At 29.4% G+C, this 12,227-nt stretch overlaps 1 protein-coding gene across 11 annotated transcripts in view; it reads right to left on the reverse strand.

Moving 5' to 3' along the window:
• The window catches only part of LOC725894 (protein rhomboid), a 145,740-nt gene that overhangs the window by 58,804 nt on the left and 74,709 nt on the right, over window positions 1–12,227 (reverse strand). For 10 of the 11 annotated variants that reach the window (XM_016911213.2, XM_026439617.1, XM_026439616.1 and 7 more), the window contains one exon: window positions 4,374–4,455. The exons of the other annotated variant lie outside the window; for it this stretch is intronic. The gene's annotated coding sequence lies outside the window, so the exon portion shown is untranslated. The remainder of the gene's footprint in view (window positions 1–4,373; window positions 4,456–12,227) is intronic. 11 annotated transcript variants of the gene reach the window in all.

The following is a 12,227-nucleotide window of genomic DNA, read 5'->3' on the forward strand; positions in this document are numbered from 1 at the left end:
TATATTCGTCGTTTATTAATTCGTTGTTTTATTAGATACTTGATGGAAATATTTTTTTCAGGAACGTTTATCAAGGAAGATTTATGGAAAATTTATAAAAATCCTTGAAGAGTTCAAACGAAAGTTATAATGAAAAAATATTTGTCTTGATTACATCGAAATTAATTTCACAGAAAAAGAATCTCGTCTCGAAAATTCTTTTAGAAAGATTAATATTCTTACCCTTCATCGAAAAAAAAAATGTAGAATGCTACGATCATTCCACGTGCAAAAATTCATATCGTACAATTCTACAATCTTATTCGCGAAATATTCGTACCATCAAATTAGATCAGAACAGAGAGAGGGATGAAGAAAATTCCATTATCTATCCCAATAAAAGTGGTATTAAAAATAATAATAATAATAATAAAATAAAAATAAAATAAAAACCTGCAATATCCATTCGCGAACGAAATTAAATTGAGCTTCGAATTAAACTAAAAGAGAAAAACAAAAATAGAGGGAGAGAGAACTTACACTATCGAATCGAATTAAAAATGGATATTGAAAGAAGGATCCTGAAAAACAGTTATTGAAATTCGTGTCGTTTCTCGTTGGACCGAGATCGGGACCAAAAGGTATGATGTGCAAAAGTTGGCGTGGCATAGCGGCGATTGCCAAATCCTATAAATGAATCAACAAGTTGCGAATTCGATAGAAATTCGGGCGTCGAGATTGTGCAATCAGCAATACGCTACGTATCCAGATAAAAATAAACGATATCCAAGACCGGATCGCTCGATCGATAAGGAATTTAAATTCAATCCGGATACCGATCGAGTCGGACCTCACTTTTCCGAAACCCTTCTCTTCTCCCCCCCCTCCCCTCCTCGTTTCGTTCGTTCGTTCCTCGCTTATCCGCCATCTTTCAATCCTTCGAAAAGAATTTCTTTCTTTCTTTTTTATTACCTTTTCCGCTATAACGCGGATTAATTTGAAACGTGCAGCAATTTTCTCGAATTCAAATTTGTTCCTCTTCCAGATTATTTTTCTATTATTTGTTCATAAACGTGTGTTAATCTTTTCGATTATTGTCAAGATGTGATTAAATATATTTACTTTTTATATTTATAAATAAAATACGATCTTTGAATCACAATTGCACAAGAAAATATAATCAATCAAATAAATTAACAAAAAACAAAATAATTTCCAAAATTCAAATTGATCTTGTAAATTAAAGACAAAAAAGAAGAGAAAAATATTTATAATTTATAAATAAAATACGAATCACAATTACATACGAAAATATAATCAATCAAATAAATTAACAAAATAATTTCCAAAATCCAAACTGATCTTGTAAATTAAAGACAAAAAAAGAAGAGAGAAATATTTATAATTTATAAATAAAATACGATCTTTGAATCACAATTGCATACGAAAATATAATCAAATAAATTAACAAAAAACAAAATAATTTCCAAAATAATAAGATCCAAACTGACTTTGTAAATTAAAGACAAAAAAAGAAGAGAGAAATATTTATAATTTATAAATAAAATACGATCTTTGAATCACAATTGCATACGAAAATATAATCAATCAAATAAATTAACAAAAAACAAAATAATTTCCAAGATCCAAACTGATCTTGTAAATTAAAGACAAAAAAAGAAGAGAAAAATATATATAATTTATAAATAAAATACGATCTTTGAATCACAATTGCATACAAAAATATAATGAAATAAATTAACAAAAAACAAAATAATTTCCAAGATCCAAACTGATTTTGTAAATTAAAGACAAAAAAAGAAGAGAGAAATATATATATAAAATACGCATCCTCGTACAATTCCAAGCCACGATATTTCCCTCCTCCTTCCTTTCTTTCTTCCTTCCTTTTTTTCTCGTCTTTCCTTCCCCCCTGTGGGAACGCAAGTGCGACCAGGTGAGAATATTCATAACGAGGCCGAAAGAGAACGTATGGCATTAATGGGGGGGAATTTAAACGGTTCCGGCGCGAGGGAAAATTGCGATCCCGCGGAAATTACGAGGGGGCCCGGCTTCATCGTTCGAAAGACGAACAGGGGATGGAAATCCGAATCGAAGCGCGTGGAACCACGAAGGATGATTGGAGAAGGTTGAAAGAGCGATACGAAACTTTCGACTTGTAAATGAAAAAAAGAAAAAAGATTTATTTTTTGGAAAATTTCCACCAAATATAAAATTGGTGGATTGATTTATCCTTGCTACGATGAAATATTAAATATTATAAGATTATTAATTGGATAGAGGAAGAGGAAAGCGAGTTGAAGTATGACGAAGTATATTCAATTATTAATTATAAACAAATTCAACGTCCCGAAATTAGAATTTCAATTTCTATTGAATCAAAAAGAGAATTAATAGAAAGAAGGAAAGAGGAATTGAAAGGATCTTCCTAAGAGAATAAAAGTAAGAGAGTTTACGCGTGTCGAATATTTAAAACGACGATTAAATAACCTTCGAGTCGCAATTTCATCAATTTCGAACGAGGGTTGAGAGAATGAGAAGGATGCGTTGGTCAACCCGTGCGCAGGTGGATGACCGGAAGAAGGGGGTTAGGTAGTAGCCGCGTAGGTGGAGAACGCTGGAGACGATATTTCATCAGGAGAGGCACAGTGGTCGAATGGTTTTATTAAAAAGCGCGAGTTGGCGTTGTAAAAAAAAGAGGAGGGGAAAAAAAAAAAGAGGACGCTGGATTTATGCCCGAGAAAATCGGGAAAATTCGCGATCCGCACCGGTTCGAGGGAATTCTCTCCCTTTTTTTTCTCCCCCTCCCCTCCCCTCCGTGACCATCGCGATTTCTTGCCACCGAAACTGCATTCATCTTTCTACTCTGCCGCAGGTTTTTGCCACGTTTCAACGAGATTTCACGTGTCCTATGTTTAATGAGGCTTCCAAGATAATTGGCTCGTTAACCGTGTTCGTTTTTGTATCAATTTTACAAGTGTTTTCTTTAATATATATATATTTCTGGTTTTATGATCCCAATTTTAATGTTTCCATTCTGAATTGATAATTTTTTTATAAACTGGAGAAAGATATTTCCTGCTAATTTCTTTGTTACATATGATCTGGTAATAAGAAAAATAATTTATTGATAAAATTAATTCATTACTTTATAGAATAAAAAAAAGAATCCAAATTTTCTACGCGAAATATTGTTTTACAGATTTTATTAGGAACTCAAATCATTGCCACTCGACAACACGAAGCCAACGAAAAATAAATCATTCTCGAATATCTCCGAGCTGCATAAAAAGGGGAAAAGGGGCGACGAGAATCGTATCCATCCGTGTGTTGGCCGGCAGGGCATCTAGGCGCGAAAAAGCGCGCGATCGGGCGGAGAAAACGGCTCGTTTCCGGGGAATCGAGCACGGGTCAACGATGATCAACGATTTCGAGGCGCGTTAAAAAGTAATGGAACATGGTGTTTCACCTAGGCCAGGGCAAGGGTTGGTATTACGGGGAGGGCGCGGCCACCCCTTGTCAATAATTCATCCTTTCAATTTTCCGCGTTATCCGGTTAACGCCGCTCATCCCGTCTCGTGTTTCGCCCGAGTGTGTTGGCATAGTCGTGCAAACCCATCCAATAATTGTTGTTCCGATCGACCTAAGTGACGCTAATTTTTACGAATTTTTTTTCCATTCTTAACTTTGTGGAAAAGTTTGCACGAGATCTTTATCAATCGTATTCAATTGTAATGTATTTTGTTATCTGTTAAGTTTAAAAGATATAAGTTATTTTAAATATTCGAATGTAGAAAACATACGTCACGTAAAGGCAATTGAGAAACTTTCACATGGAAAATATGAGAAGAAAATTAAAAAAATTTAAGTCTCAACTGTTTATCTCAAATATTCAGATTGCAAGGTTTCCAAGTATTCATTAACACAGTGCAGAAATTACGGATGAACTCGTAACTCAAACTTTTCCCTGGAAAAGTATTACGTTTTTCTAGGAATCGTTTGTTTGTTTGGGATAGGTCGGTGAGATCCGAGCAACCGATAAGAAGATGGTCGAAACGATTAAAAATTATCTTTCTCTTTACGCGACGATATCTCGGGAAGCGGAACTCGTATCGAGATAAATTAAAAAGAGTTTTAAAGAGCGAGCTTTCGCGCCTCTAATGATCTTTCATTCGTCGATTGCAAGTCATTATCTTCGAAGTTATAACGGTTTAAAGTTTTCTTGATTTTTAATGAAATTTCAAAGTAAATCACGCGACAGATATAATCGTATCTAAAAGAATACATTAAATAATGACATGTTAAAGATTAAAAAATCGACAAGAAGAATTTGAATTTATTCTTCAAGAAAATAATACTTCAAAATTACTCACAATTATTGTGCTGTTCCGAAAGGAATGGCTCCGTAAGGAATTCTCTAATTTTATTAAGCTTCGTAATACGCATGGACAGTACCTGAAACAGAAGAAAATATTGTATTAGCGTAAGTTCAATGAAAAGGGATTTTAGGGAAAAATTGAGAAAAAAAAAAGATCGATGAAATTAATATAATAGGAAAACATGGTACGAGATGTACTTTTTCAGGATAAAGAATTTCGACGAAATTTATAAGCGATTCAACCAGCAATTTCAATTCGTCGAAATCGTGGAAACGAGAGAGGATACTAATTGGCATTTCCGGCGCACGTGAATTCGATCGGTTAATTAATTAAGAGTGCCTGTCCTGCCAGCTCGAGCATACATTCGATAAATGGAGCTAAGCTCCTCCTCGTCCTTTATGTGGTTTAGATTACTCCCCCTTCCCCTATCAAATTTTTTTATCTCTTATCGATGAGGAAATTGAAACAAATATTTTCTTATCCACGCGATATATCTCGATTCACGAATATACGAATCATATATTCGAGAGAGGAAAATTCGATATGATATATTGTAATTTTATAATCCACAGAGATAAAATGATAAAAGCAACACGATGATTCATCTTGGAATAATAATTTTATGAATTTAATAAGTTCTATTAATTAATTCTGCAGATTTGTAAATTTAAAGATTTTTATCATATACGTATATATAACGTGAAAAATATTACACGATTATTTTTCTCGCATTTTTTTTTTTTTTTTTTTTATATGTATGACAACACCATGTAACGAAACGAATTTCGATTCTCCGCCGCAAAATATCAACAATGCAAACATATTTCAAACACGAACACGTTTCATCAGATCGTCGTCCATCGTGATAAAGGTTGCAGATATTTCAATACAACATTTTCTACCTTCGAATCATTTTTAGTTTACGTTTTCAAAACTATATTAAAAAGAAAAAAAAAATAAAATAAAATAAAAAACAAAAATGACATAAACAATTGTTATTTCCGTCTCTGTTCATTTTGTGAAATGTAACTTGTTTGAATTTCACGTCATAGTGATTCGTGACTTTATAAACAATTTTCTCTTTTTATTACTCTATGATGGCCTGTTTTTTTTTTTTGAAATATTTATTTATTCTTTTTTTTTTTTTTTTTTTAATATTTGAAATATCTATCGCGGGGAGAAATAAGCGAGGCAAAAACCGATTCGTTATAACGCGTTTTTTTTATTTTTATTTATTTATTTTTTTTTCTCCCCCCATCGATGAGAATAATTTGCAACAACGAGATTAAGCTACTTTGCAATTTTATCTGCCGGCCGATCCCGTTAATTCGCCCCTCGACTTTATCAATAATATCGCGTTCCCAACATTTATTGCCACAATTGATCCGATTATCTTATAAATATTACGCGAGCGCGCCAAGTGTTTTAACTCTTTTGTATACGTATACTTAACACTGTGTATCGTGAATAGAATTCTCGATCTTTGATAATCTTTGATCATCGATAATTTCGAAAGGAACTTTGAAATTTAAAGCAATATTTTTCAAATGAATACGTGTAATAAATGCATGTGTGAAAAATCACGAATAAATTGCTAATTTCATGATTTAATTTTAAGATTCAAAAAAGATGGAAAGACGAAAATTATAGTGAAATTGATGCATTCAAATTTCAACTACATCTTTGATGACGAGTCATCGATAGTTTCGAAAGGAATTTGAAATTGAAAGCAATATTTTTCAAATGAATACGTGTAATAAATGCATGTGTGAAAAATCACGAATAAATTACTAATTTAAATGATTTAATTTTAAGATTTAAAAAAGATGGAAAGATGAGAATTATAGTGAAATTGATGCATTCAGATTTCAACATTATTTATATAACGCTACGTGTTTCGATTCGAGAACTTGAAATAAAACTTTCATTTATTATTAGAGATTATTTGAAAATTATGGATATCATGCATCCTTATAAATTGTACATGTAATACTTGTTGTTTACGATTTTAGATTTACATATTGGATTACTCCATTCTCCATGTCACGGATTTATCAGTATATATCTTTTTAATTGTTTGAAAGATCAACAAGAAAGTTGTTCCGTTGCATTGGATTGCTTGCAACACGAAGAAATTTCTTTGCAAAGTTTACAAGGAAGTGGAAGTTGGTGTTTACGATGCAACTTGTATCTAATCTTACCGTGAGCCAACTTGTTTAACTTCGACGTAAAATTGTCAAATTGCACGAATACGTGACCCGAATGATTATTCAGAGATATTTTTCAACATTACTTGCTCGTCGTCCAAAGATTAATCTCATCTAAATTCTGTTAAACAGCGTAAAGAGATACTCACATGGATACTACATTATGAATATAATTAAAGATGGTTAAACCTCTTTTGTATCAGCAAATTTATATTAAAAAAAAAAAAGATCCTTTCTCCATCGACCAAAGAAATAAAAGATTGATCCTTGTCAATGCTCATCTCTCTCTGAAAAGGTATAAAAATACATTAGAATCTTTATTTTTTCAAAATTTAAAGAAATCTATACTTATTACAAAAGAATCTATACCCAATTAAATATTCTACAATTTTCTGAATCTAAATCCCAAAATTACCAAAACTTTTAATTTTCCAATAATCAATTCAATGAAAATAATAGATCAATTTCAAGAAAAGACGCGAGAAGAATTATGTAAACTTCTTCCATTACAGAGAAAAAAAAAAGAGAGAAAAGAAAAGGAAAATAACATCAAAGATACAGATTTACGATCAATTTCAAGAAAAGACACGAGAAGAATTATGTAAACTTCTTCCATTAGAGAGAGAGAAAAAAAAAAGAGAGAAAGGAAAAGGAAAATAACATCAAAGATACAGATTTACAGAGAATAATGGCGGATCAAAGTACGCAAACGAACAAGGCTTCACGGCCCTGTAATAAACATCTCCAATTGCTCAAACGCAATGGGATTATCAAATATCATCGGGCTGTGCATTAATAAGCCGGCCATTTATCGTTCGCTAATTTTCTGTAATTAAATAATGGACAATACGCGGCCATCGACAATAGAAAATCTCGTTTGCACGCAAAGCGTGTACACTGGCACAATGTACATCGGATGTTCGACGAATTTTCCCTCGAATTATCCTTGCAAAATGTCATCCGACGAATCCTCCTCTGTCACGAGCCGGCTCCGCCTTTATCCGCGTGAATTCCACCGGTACACGGTAATCCAATTTATCGGGGATCGTGTATCGTGTGTTTGTTATTGTAAAAAAAAAAAAAAAGAAAAAAGAAAAAAGAAAAAAGAAATTGAGACAGGGTTGTTTGCAATAGATGAATCGATGATAACACCGATAAATAGAGATTCGTTTTATCTAATAATTTTAGGAAGAGGAAAAAAGTATCGGTTGATCGATATGGAATTTTAATAATTTTTTCATTTTTTTTATTTTTAAGGGAGTATAATTATTTACGATGATGATAATGAATTTTCGTTTGGGGAAAAAGGGAATATTGATAATCGATAAAAATTTGTAAAATTTTGTATCGATGATAGCATTTTATTTTAAGGGAATGATTATATTTTTATGCGATTTAATAAATGATAGACGATAAAATATTGGAAAATATAAATTGTAACTATAAATTAGGAAAATTTTATAAAAACCTAGAATTTAAAAAGATACAAATATTAAGATAGAAGATTTCTCATAAAAAATTAAATCTTGAAAGTTAATATTAAAACTGAAATTCTCAAATAATAATTAAAAAAAAAAAATTATATATATTACAATTTTAAAAATACATATATTTAAAATATATCGTTCATTTAAATTTTGGAAAATGGTCTCATTCCAAACCGAACGAAAGAAACGATAAATTTTCCAACAACCTCTAAAGCGAATTTGTGAAACAGGATCCATCGTGCACGCATTTTAGAAACCAGACGGAGTAGAAACAAGCTACGTTGTTCATTCCTACTTTTGCGTCTCATTCAGCATTTACGCGATCCCTGCTCAGGGTATTTTTCCCAGGGCGCTGAGACACCAGTAATTCAAGGGAACGCGGCCACACCGAAGAAGCTTTACTTCTCCACTACGAATTCCTCCCTTGGGAACTTGGTCGCCCGTGTGCACGCTTCTTCCTGCCTCTTTGTTTTCTCTTAGTGCTCCCTTCGCTTGCAAAACTTATCGCGAATTTCCTAGGATAAGGTTTAAAAGGGTTGTCTACATAAGAAGAAAATGGATATATCTTCTTTTTTTTTTTTTCTTTATATATTCCATCCGCTTCTTTTGTCCATGCTTTTCTTTTCTTCTTTCTCTCTTATTATTTTTTTTTTGAAATTTTGAAAGTAGTAATTTGATTGTGAATATAATGAAAATCTTATCTTGGTATCTTAAAAGGAATATATCTTTGTATAGAGTACAATGGATTATATGAAATAATTTTTCAAAGAGATGGAATTAATCAGAAATAATGAATGAAGAAATCTTGAAATAAATATTTTATTACTTTTGTGAAGTGAAGTTGTTTCTGTGTTATATATAAAGCTGATACACGCTAATTCTTAATCCAATATTTAATATTCAATTTTTAATATTTTCCATTATTCTATTTGAATGGTTTATCTTCAATAAAATTTTTCATTTATGAAGAATGCATATTCTAATGAAATACATATATATATCCATTTATTATCATTACGCGACAGAATTTCCATTGTAGGATTTTTCTCTAATATAATAACTAATAACTAATATAAATTATGCAATTCCTGTTATCAAAATAATTATTCCCAGAAGCACGATAAAATAATCTAATTATCATTATTTTCAATCCGACCAATTTCTAATCTATTTCTATAATTTTAATTTATCATAAATTTAAAATACTAGTGACATAAGTAGAAAAAGAACTATCTGTTCCATGAATTTAAAAAGCAATTTTCAATATTCAGAATCGTGTCAATGGAATGTTTCCTTTATTATCGCGGCCATTTGAAACGAATTTCTGGATCACGGAAATTGGATTACGATAGTTGATAACCCAATGTAACTAACGACCAAAAACAATGATATAATTTTACCGAGTTACAAATTGAAATATCAGAAATTTTCTAGAAAAATCTCATTTGGAATGATTCATTTCTCAATTATTTCATTTTTTAGCAATATCGAATCATTTTATGTCGATGATTTCGCAAATATTTCTAAATAAATGAAAGAACATTGTGAAATACAATTGATGCACTGTTTGCATTGATTTATATTTGATCTTTGATATTTAATAATTATATATATAATTATAACATATATATTTATAATAGAAATTTTATTTGCTTCTGAAATAAATTCTTATATCGAAAATTAAATAGAATAATGATAATAATAATAAAACATTATTTGACAATAATATAATAACCTGTATAATAATATAGGTTAGGTTAAATTAGACTTCTATAATTTCTAGATATAGAAATAGAAATATACTTATTTTTGAAAAAAAAAAATTATGATTTCTTACATTAAAGTAAAAATTGATAGAAAGATAAGATTTTCAAATAATAATAAGTTATGATAATTAAATTTATATAAATTTTTATCTGTTACGTTCTTTTTTTACATAAATTAAAATAATGGTCAACTATATTAACTTGTTTTCAATTTAAATAAATTATTCCAAATCTTATTCAATTCTTCCAAAGATTTCATAATCTATTATAATTGTCTTCATTATCAATACATTTCCAAAAAATTTTCATGATACCTTACATTTATTTATTCTATAAATTCTTAATTTATAGAATAAATTATTAAAATAGTTTAAAATAGTCTGTTTGAATTAAAAAAAGGTAATATTATTGATTATTATTTATTCTATAAATTCTTAATTCATAGAATAAATAATAATCAATAATATTACCTTTTTTTAATTCAAACAGACTATTTTAAACTTGATTCAAATTTAACTTACTATATCTTTTCATCTTAAAAAATTCTCCATAATATTTTAATCTACATATAATTAAATATAATAATTAAAAACAATATTTTTTTTAATCCAAATAAACAATCCTAAATCTAATCCAAATTCAATGATTTTACAATCTATTATATAATTATACACATTTTTATCTTTAAAAATTTATAATCTAAGTACATTTTTATGAGTCATTATTCATATTAATTCATAAAAGTTTTCAAATCTAACTAAAGTTAAAATTTAACCTAAATCTAAATATCTCATTATAATTACATATATTTTTATCTTTAAATTATTTATCTTAAATTCAAATTTAACTAAAGTTAAAATTTAACCTAAATCTAAACCTAAATCTCATTATAATTACACATATTTTTATCTTTAAATTATTTATCTTAAATTCAAATCTAATTAAAGTCAAAATTTAACCTAAAACTAAACCTAAATCTCATTATAATTACACATATTTTTATCTTTAAAAATCCATAATATGTAAATGTATTTTCATAACTCACTATTCATTATTAATCCATAAAAATTTCTACCCAAGAAAATCTAACCTAAATCTAAATATCTCATAATCCATTAACAAAATTATTTTTATTCCTTAAATATATTCTCACAACAAACTATTTATAATCAATACAATCCTTTTAGACAATCTATACAAAACTAACCTAAATTCCAAAATTTCACAATTACTATAATTACATACATTTCCATCTTAAAAAATTCTTCCTCTAACATCCACAAAAATTTCTATCCAAGAAAATCTAACTTAAATCTAAATATCTCATAATCCATTAACAAAATTATCTTTATTTCTTAAATATATTCTCACAAACTATTTATAATCAATACAATCCTTTTAGACAATCTATACAAAACTAACCTAAATTCCAAAATTTCACAATCCATTATTATAATTACATACATTTCCATCTTAAAAAATTCTTCCTCTAACATCTGAAGCATATTTTTATAAACTATTTCATTAATCCATAACATTAATCCTATCTTTTTCAATGGAAAATCTATTCTAAATTCAAACATTTCATAATTCGTTATTACAAATAATCAAAGTTTCATCTTCGAAAATTCTCCATAATATCCCAAATACTACTTACTTTCTTATAATCCTTTTATACAATGCTCATCTCAAAATTCCTTTCCAAACAGCCCATCCAGATTCACAAAACTGGATCTCATGGACCCCAATACCGTATACGTCTCTCGTCTCGGTGGAATTTCAACGATAACAGTTCTTGCAAGTTACATTGACGAAAGTGCCGACGAGAACGATTCTAATCTTAGACGGTTGTTCACGTGAAGCTTTTGCTTGCGAATAAGGAAACGTACGTGCCCACCACCGAGTCTTGCCTTTCTCGAGATCATACCTTCTTACGGCCCCTTTCTCCATCGCGTTTACGATATCCCGTTATATCGTTTCTACGAACACTCGATTATTAAATTTTCCTCTCGTTCCAATATACACTTTGTAACCCTTGTTTAACGAAACAAGAAAGAATCTACTTTTTTATACACGGATCTAGTCGGCCATTGAAGACTGTAACTGTTCTATTAATTTGAGGTTATAGGTTGATTTTTAAAAAGCGAACTAGTGAAATTTCGGCTGTACTCTATAGTGGAATAAAAACGTGACTTTAATAAATAGATATGTGAATAAAAGAAAAAAAGGATAAATTTGATGGATTCTTATTTTACAATTTATATAATAGTTTTTATTAAGAATTTAATTGGTTATGATTTTAAAGAATAAAATTATAGATTTGAATATAACAAATAGGGAAAAAAAAGATGAGAATATATATTAATTTAAAATTCTAATAATTTTGGT

This window comes from Apis mellifera, linkage group LG3, assembly GCF_003254395.2.
Source record: "Apis mellifera strain DH4 linkage group LG3, Amel_HAv3.1, whole genome shotgun sequence".
In the NCBI taxonomy this organism is placed as follows: domain Eukaryota; kingdom Metazoa; phylum Arthropoda; class Insecta; order Hymenoptera; family Apidae; genus Apis; species Apis mellifera.